Genomic DNA, 8,824 nt, shown 5'->3' with positions numbered 1-8,824 from the left:
GATCTTTGATACCTCATCTCTTACTTATGTCTATTAGTGACAGTATTGTTGACTTGTCATTTCTTTTGTTTCTAAAGACTCCATGTTAAGAGCCATGTCTTACATCTCTGCACACCAGCTTGTGCTCCGATAGTGATGTTTACCATGGTTATCCGTCCCACCTTGCTTCTGATGGCTCTATACTGGCCCCTGTGACTCTTAGATCCTATCATCCCTGTGGCATCTACAAAGTTCTGTTCTGTAACAGGACGTCCTGTTTTCAGCTCTGATCTCTGGAAGTTGCCCACCACTTGCATTTCAACGATACAGAGTTTCTTCACCAGTGTGGTTCTCAACAGCCCTCCTTAGGCTCCTATGGGGGTTTAGGGTTCCCAACTAATATAGGAGATGCAGCTCAGCATGTCACCTTCCTTGACATCAATGATTCCCAATGTCACTCCAAGAGTGTCCTATAATTCCGTTCTGAAGCTCACCATCAGAGTTAGTACAGCTCCCAGTGAATAAAAGAAACTCCTCTCATAATACTACCCTGACTTCAACACTAGCCACACATGTAGAGTTCCAGGACCACCCGCACTTTTGTCCAATGAGGTACTTCTGGGGTTCACACAGCCCCAGTAGGTTGGAAATTTTGCTAAAGTGATTCTTCAAATTTGACAAAATTACATACTTATAACTATAGTTATATTATAGCAATGTAATACAATTTAGAACTAACACAAAGAGGCATATAGAGCTATGTCATTGAGAGTGCCACTAGCAGAGTAGCCAATGTCCTCTCTTAGGAGGCAGGACACATTGTGCTCATCCATTTTGAAGGCTTTACCAACCAAAAACTCATCTGACCATTAGTGCCCAGAATGGTTATTGGGTTTAATTTCATAGGCAGTTGTGACTGACATGGGCAATGATATTGAATTCAGCCTCAGTTCCACTTAATTATCTGGATGTCAGCTTGGCTGAAAACCCAACCTATGAACCCCATGCTTCATGTTTTAAGTCACCATCCCCATCCTGAGTCATAGAGTTATCATGAGCTCAGATGGAATGCACGGAGTCCTGAATCCAAATTGTTGGTAAATTTCCTGGGCTTGAGAGGTAAAACAATGAAGCTGACAACTCCAGCATTCTATCAGGTTACCAGGAACTTAAGAATTATGTAAAACAGGGCAGTATGGATAAGGGTATTGCTGTGAGACCGATCCCAGAGAAGAAGAACACCTATTTCCATGCTTATTTCTTGGCAGGGAGACAGCCTGTTACAGGAGTCACCAGACTTGTGTGAACAAAGAAGAGGTAAAGCAGAAAGTCTCCGAGGGGACTGAAGGGAGCCATGTGTGTATTGGCCAGGATGCAGCCTGTGGGGCAGGCAGTGGTCATATCACAGAACACTCTCTGCTCCACCAAGCGCCATCTTGACTGCCTGTTACAGCCTCATAGGACCCTTCTTCTGCAAGGTGCCTTCAGTGGTCCACAAGGGGCTTCAAAGTAGGGACAACACTGAAGACCCAGTCCAGAGCAAACATACAGACACAAGCCAGAAGTAAACAACTGAAAAGAAGCAAATCAAATAGAACTCCAAAATTTTAATATGTCCCCTGAGTCCACAATCAGTGCTAACAAGAATGAAGAGTTTAAGAGGCTCTCACATGTGCCTCAGCACACAGGCTGAAAATCATTCATTGGCAAATATATTTACATATTCAAACATAAAAGAAAACATAATTTTTCTTTTTTAAAACTTTGTTTATTGAAGTACGTATTTAATTGCTGTGAATGGAGTACACTGATGTGACATTGGTTAATTAAATATTACAGGTTGCAGGCAGGCCGGTCTACAATACATCCCCTGTATACTGCATTGTGTGTTTACCATCCCAAGGACAGTCTCCCACGACCACCTCCTATCTCCTCTCTGCAATTTTCCAACCTCTCCCACCCGCGTACTCCTCAGCGGTCAGCATACTGTGGCCTATGTCTATGTTTCTTCCTTTTATTCTTTAAGTCACCATGCAATTCTTTTTAATTCATCAAAAAAAGACCTTAGCTTCTTCCTTTCTTCCAATTATTATTCTCTTAAAAAGTCAGGGAAGTGCCCAAATTATGCATCACAGGGCTTGGAGGAAACAAATTCCCTCTATGATCTGAAATCTTGTCAGAATCTCTTCTTTGATGCCATTCAATTTCCTAAAGGCAGTTTCACCCTGAACATAAGTTCTTCTTCCACCAAAAAAAGTCCATGCTTTTGAAGTGCGTCAACAAATTCCTGATGTGGGGCAGTTTCACACAGAGTTTCTGATGCATTTGGAATAAGTCATTAGAGCCCTGGCTGGTGTGATTCAGTGGACTGACAGCTGGCCAGCAAAAGAAAGGGTCGTTGGTTCGACTCCAGTGAGGGCACATGCCTAGGATGGGAGCCGAGTCCTAAATACTGAGTGCGCTATGGGGAACCTCACATCGATGTCTCTCTCCTTCTCCTTCCCCTTCACTTCCCGTCTGTCTCAAAATAATAAACAAAAAAATCTTTAAAACTTGATTATATCAGTCATGATTCGATGATGAAGTAGGCTAATTATTTAGTGCCTTATGTGTTAGAAAGGGGACTTATTTCAAGGAAAAGTTACTTGGATCTCTACAAAATTCCATCCAATTTGTACAATTTGATGTCTAAGTAGCTGACTGGCCAATGGTCGTTTCTCTGTCTTGAACAGAGTGATTAATCATTTTGGAGCTACCACCTCCTGGTATTCCTCAATGATATCATCTTCTCTTTCCCATTGCTATAAAACACACAGGAGAATTCAGTTAATCATCAGTTCACGTTGAAGTTTTTGGATAAATTACAGAGAGGTGTAGTGGAATGCTCTTTCCCATCCAAACACTATCTTAACGAGAAACCAACTTTTTCTGAAGAGTAGAAATCCAGATCATCTGGAAAAGTTAGAGGTCTTCTCTCACAATTGTCTGGACCAAAAATAGGAAAGATCCTTGGCCAGAAACTAACCTCCACGTTCATAGCGGCAGCATCCTTGTGCCCGGACACGGCGGAGGAAAACCACTCCTTCTAAGGGGTGCGGGTGGAAGCTCGCGGCTTGGCAGGTGGTCCCAATAGACAGGCCAGACCTGACGGAGCACAAAAAGCCAGGTGAAGAGGGGGATTCTGATCTCCATAAGGCTGCACACTTATCCATTGAACAAAGCCTGGAGAGGGGCATGAGGACCCCGGGGACACAGAAGGCTGGAGCTGAGTGCCTGAGCCGATTCCGAAAAAGGAAGCCCGTGGCCCTGGCCAGGGTGGCACCTTTGGTGGGAGGCTTGTCCCGCACCTGAGAGGTTGTTGGTTCCAGAGCCGGTTCACGGGCTTGTGCGTCTTGGTCCGGGGGCACACGGGAGGCAGCCCACTGATGTTTCTCCCTCATGTCGATGTTCCTTTCTCCACTCTCCCCTCTCCTTACTCTCTCTCTCTCTCTCTCTCTCTCTCTCTCTCTCTCTCTCTCTCTCTCTCTCTCTCTCTCTCTCTCGTGCAGCGACAGAATGTCCCCCGGAAGGTTAAAAAAGTAAGAGAAACAGAAACAGACTCTCAATGGAGTGTGCGAGGGAAGTGTTAGGTTTCCGAGCAGAAGAGGCGTCCTGGTCTCGCACGTGGGGGAAATGGCCAGCGAGAAGCTGGCGGAGGTGGCGGCAGGATGAGGAAACTCAGCTTGTGCAGCCGCCGCAGGATTTCCACTTGCTTTTCTTCTCTGGCCGAGGCTGCACAGCTGCTGGAAGTTGCGTCAGGGTCCGGTGCCCGCGGCGCTTGTCTTGTCGTGCCAGGCAGGCAAAGCTGACCCCCGTGACCCAAGCTGTACTGCAGCCATCTTTCCCTGTGAGCAGATGTTGCCGTCTGTGAGGAAATCTTGCCGAGAGCCTGGGTGGAGGCCAGAGAGAGTGTCTTGGCACCGGGCGGGGTAGGGCAGGGGTGGAGGGCCAGAAGGCTTTTGGGTGTTCAGAACCGAGATGCACATAACAATGGCAAGAAGGGTGGCCGCGGTGGGTCCAAACCCAGGAAGAGCGTCGAGTGTAGCGCGCAGGGCCCCGAAGTGTGGAGAGAGTTCTGGGTTTGGCGTAAGGCGTCCAAGCGAAAGAGCCCGGGGGTGTGAGAAACCAGGTCAATCTAGAAGCCGTGGAGGGTGAATAGGTGGGTGTTGAGGGAGAAGAAGGAGTTTGGAGGCTGTGTGGCTCGGAGAGTCAAGGCAAATGAGGAGGGTGCGAACTCCGGGGGCAGAAAGTTCCAGAGTGTGGGGAGCTCAGAGGAGCCTGAGGAGGTCGGGTGGGGACCACGGGATGAAGTCGGGGGCGGGGGGGGGGGGAGACTGAGAGAGAAGAGCCCTAGAAAGCCCGGGGAGGACTTCTAGGGGAGGGATGATCTGCAGGGCTTGACACTGCTGGCCCACGCTCCTCCCTGCCGGCGCCAGGAGCTTGCGGAAAAACAGATTCAGACACGATTCAGGGAACGGAGTAAGCCTTTATTCACGCGGGCTCAGAGGAGGCAGTCTCCAAATTCTGGGCCCCGAACTGCGGTTGGGGCGGGGTTTATAAGCCTTAGCGTTGGGCGGGAAAAGGATCGGAATGCGGAAGTAGATTGTAACGGTCAGGAGGAGGGGCTTATTGCAGCCCGCGGCCATAAGCAAATCTGCAGGAGCCAGAGCAGAGCTGGTTAATAGTATCGGGCTTTCTGGTTTTTGGTTTTTCTTCTCCCCACAAAAGGACCCTTTAGGGTGGCAGAGCGGCTGGTCCAGACCACACTGTTCCCCTTCCCAGGTCTGTCTTCACACTTCTGGGCGCTTTTCTGAAGAGCTGAGCTTCTTTCCCCTTTGCGGACCCTCACTTGTTGCCTGAGTTCCTCCAGCCCCTAAGACCTGCCCGGGGCCCTCGTCACTGCGCCCGACGTCCCCGTGGGGGCCATTTCCTGTCGCTCCTCCATCTTGTCGGCGGCGTCCTCCTGCTAACGCGGAAAGCCCCTTCACCGGCCCCGCAGTCTGTGCCCACGGCCTCCCCCTCTGCTCTTGGCACAGAAGCGGGAGGCTTTTGGAGTCTCCTCAGGGCTTAAGTGCATACTTTGACCAGGGACACTTCTGTCCCTGCTAAACGGCCTGCGGGCTCAGAGCGCTGACACCTCCTGCCCCGTGGAGGTGCCCCCGGGGCTCCTTGAGGGTTCCCTGCGGGGAGGGAGCCCTCCCCCACTCAGAGCCCGGCGGGGACTCAGCCCCGAAGCGGCTAGGGAGCCACCACAGGAAGGGCCCGCGCACCGCTTTCCTGTGGGGCGGTGTTTCACGTTCTCGGTTTCAAGCTTGCCACTCTCGCCGGAGAGGGGGAGTTAGGAGGGCGGTGGAAGCCAGGAGCAGAAGCGAAAGTTCACGGTCCCCACTGGGTGAATCTGCGGTGCGGGAAGGAGTCTGGGCCGCCGGTCGGGGACCCCGTGTGTCCTCCTGAAGGTCGTGGTTTTAACCTACCTAGCTCACAGGTAGCGATGAAGCCATGATCTCCCCCGTTCGAAGCTCTACCTGGCGTAGCATCTCAAAAGCATCCTGTGTCAGGTTGTCTTCTCAGCACTCGCAAAGAACATGTCAAAGCAAGCCGGAGGCGTCAGCAGAGATTAGACCACAAACACTCCTGCCGGCTGGCGACCGGGCATCATCACCCTTCTCAAGGGATGCGCCACCTGCCTTCGTGGGATGGTCACGTTGAGCTGGTCTCGCGCAGCTGTAGCTATCTTGCCAAGTACAAATATCAGCATCTCATGGATGAGAATTGTGCACAGGGGGTCCAAGACGATCAGGGCTTGCTTCATTCCACATGTCTCTAATTTATGTCTTCCAATATTCCAGATCTTGTCCGTGAGAAATTTAGCCAGAGTACACACCGCGTGCTCCATGCCCGGGGCCGGTCCCAAGGAAGTCAGCAGCTCCCACCAAGCAAGGTCAGCCTTGTTTCCTCGGTGTCGGTGCAAGGAATGACATCAGCGTGAGAGGGCCCTCCGCTTTCAGAGAGTCTTGCTGGGCAAGCTCCTCCCTCACAGGAAGTCCTGACCAATGCTTGTGTGCCACATACCCCGTAACCTCTGTATATGTGTGTATGTGTATAAATAATTATATACATATTTATGTATGCATGTATCTGTGTGTATGCATGTTTATTTATATATCTATTCTGTCTTATTTCAAACCTTTATTTTTTGTCTGTTTACTGTGGCTAGGACTTCTCGTAGTGTGGTAAATAATATAATGATAGTAGGCATTTATTTCCTGTTTTTAGTCTTAATGGGAATGTTTGTAATTTTTGTCCATTAGGCATGATACTGGCAGCATGTATGTCAGTTATGGTCATTATTATGTTTAGGAATTTTACCTCTATTCCCACTTTTCTGAGAGTTTTTATCATCAATGAGTGCCTAATTTTAACAAATGTTTTTTCTGTATCTAGTGATTTGGTATTATGACTTTTAAACCAGAAAAGGTACTTGATTCATAATATTTTGTATACAATCACACTGCACATTTTTAATTCAATAATAATCAATTTTTTATATGGATTTATAGCAAACATCATATAAAGCCAAAGAGTTAATATTATAATAGAGATGAATGAAGCAGAGTAATTTATGAAGACGTAAGTTACACCCCTTAAAAGAGAGATAAGTATCAGTACCTTTCAAACTTATATGCTACAAAATGTTAATTTATAATTTTAAATATGGCATAAAAGACATATACGTATACATTTTTGAGATTTACAGAATGTAATACTATACAGCAGAAAGAAAGGTGGTGCTCCTGCCTTTCTAGACAGCATGGATGGAACTGGAGAGCTTTTATAAGGGCCAAAAAGTAAATAGAAGGGCAGAAAATACATTCTGATGACTTTGTCTACATTTGTTGAAGCAGCTTCAAGAAATGTGGCTCAATACTCTGTCGAACACTTCTGTATCCCAGCCTAAGAGCTAAATCCATAGAATTATATCCAGAGTCAGTTTCAGTTGTTGAATAAGCTCAATTTTCCAAGTAGTTTTACAGATTTTACATGGCTTCTATGTACAGCATGAAGCGAAGTATGCCTCCATTTCAATTGCATTCATTTAAATCAACTCCACAATCAAAGTATTCTGAGAATGTGTGTGTTTCCTTCACTACAGGCTAGAGACAGTGCATTTTCTAGACCTTCTTTTAAAACTTGGAGATCAGCACCATTCTAACATGGAAGCTCCATCACAGTTATTTGCCTGTGTTCTGCAGCCCACATCAAGGAAATGATTGGTGACATTTTCTTGCTCAATACAAGGAGCCCAGTCACTGATGAACAGATAAAAACTTTGCGAAAAAATGTGTTTGAGACCTTATTTCTACTGTGTATGTTGGTTAAGGTAGTTGATTGTTTTATGGATGAGAAGTACTTTTATTGTAAAGGAAGTGTAGACATGCCTTACTTGGATTCCGGAGAAGGAGGTGTACAAATATTGCATTCAGCTTTAAATAGGACAGATGCCACCTCCAGGGCAGAGTTAACCTAATCTTAAATATTTTTACTATCTTCTTCATTTAAGGACTTCAAAATCAAGAACACATGTTTGTATCAAATGAATGAGGCAAGATGGATTTTATTTCCATGGCCACACCCTGAGCCGCTTTCTCTTCTGCATTTGAGTCAGGCTGATGTTCTGTTTTCATGCCTGTTATGCCAGTTAGACTCTACTTCTGGGACACCCTTTCACTATCAGCAGGGCTCCAAGGTCCAGATTTGTTGATGTAGCCATGACTTCAACTGGAGTTTCAATAATAAAACATTTCTTTATAGTCATTTTTGGTTTTATAAGAGTGTTATCCAGTGTGATCCTGAAATTTGGATATTAAAGAAATCTGCTGTGGGCAGGTCTTGGGACAGAGGCCTGAGGCCTATGGGGTGGAGGGTGGAGAAACCTCACAACCACACTTGACAGCCAACAGCAAGTTGGGCCTTTTCATTGACAGCCACAGATTCATTACAGATCCTCAAACCCAGGCTTATTTTGAACTTGAAATCACTTTCATTTTCTTCTTTCACTTTCTGGACAAATAATGTTCTCCGTCACTCCAGGTGATAGGATTTCCAGGTCCTTTGCCACCACTGCATGGTGTTAAACTCCGAGTAGTTCAGAAATAGGGTCTTTTCAGAGGACCACTCTAAGTGGAGCAAAGCTCAAGTCTCACCTGTCAGTCACACCTCCTCATCTCCATCCCCCATTCCACCCCCAGCCAACCTGCCCTGCCCTTGTGACACCACAGGATTGTGTGATTTTTATCTTTCAGTTTGTTTATGCAGTATATCACATTTATTGAATTGCAAATAATGTATCAATTTTTCATCCTTAGAATAAATTCCAATTTTTCTTACTGTATAATCTTTTCAATGTCTTGCTATATCTGGTTTGCAAGTACTTTTTGAGGATTTTTGAATCTATGTTTATCAGAGATACTGGCCTACAGCTTTCTTAGTTGTAGTGTTTTCATCTGGCTTTGGAATTAAAATAATGCTGGCATCATAAAATGAGCTTACGAGTCTTCCTTACTCTCTTTTTGGAACAGTTTGAGAAGGATAGGTGTTCTTTGAATGTTTGGTAAAATTCACTTGTGAAGTCATCTGGTCCGGAACACTTGTTTGTTTATAGCTTATCTTAACACATTGCGTACGGTTCACTGATTTTCGCGTGTTTCGCACGCCATCTGTTAAGGACCGCTCACGAGTTTTCTCGTTTTTCATGAGCCATCTGTTATGGACTAGATGTCAACACACTGTCTTGTCCGCACCGACT

The 8,824-nt window shown here is 46.4% G+C and overlaps 1 pseudogene; it reads right to left on the bottom strand.

Moving 5' to 3' along the window:
* Positions 1 to 6,905: 6,905 nt before the first annotated feature.
* LOC129082656 (ankyrin repeat family A protein 2-like) lies at positions 6,906 to 7,789 on the bottom strand (annotated as a pseudogene).
* Positions 7,790 to 8,824: the final 1,035 nt, after the last annotated feature.

This window comes from Pteronotus mesoamericanus, unplaced genomic scaffold (genome assembly GCF_021234165.1).
Source record: "Pteronotus mesoamericanus isolate MK-2021 breed Mesoamerican mustached bat unplaced genomic scaffold, CSHL_Meso_final scaffold_137, whole genome shotgun sequence".
In the NCBI taxonomy this organism is placed as follows: domain Eukaryota; kingdom Metazoa; phylum Chordata; class Mammalia; order Chiroptera; family Mormoopidae; genus Pteronotus; species Pteronotus mesoamericanus.
The sequence above is the reverse complement of the archived record's forward strand: the minus strand, read 5'-3'. Positions and strand labels throughout refer to the sequence as shown.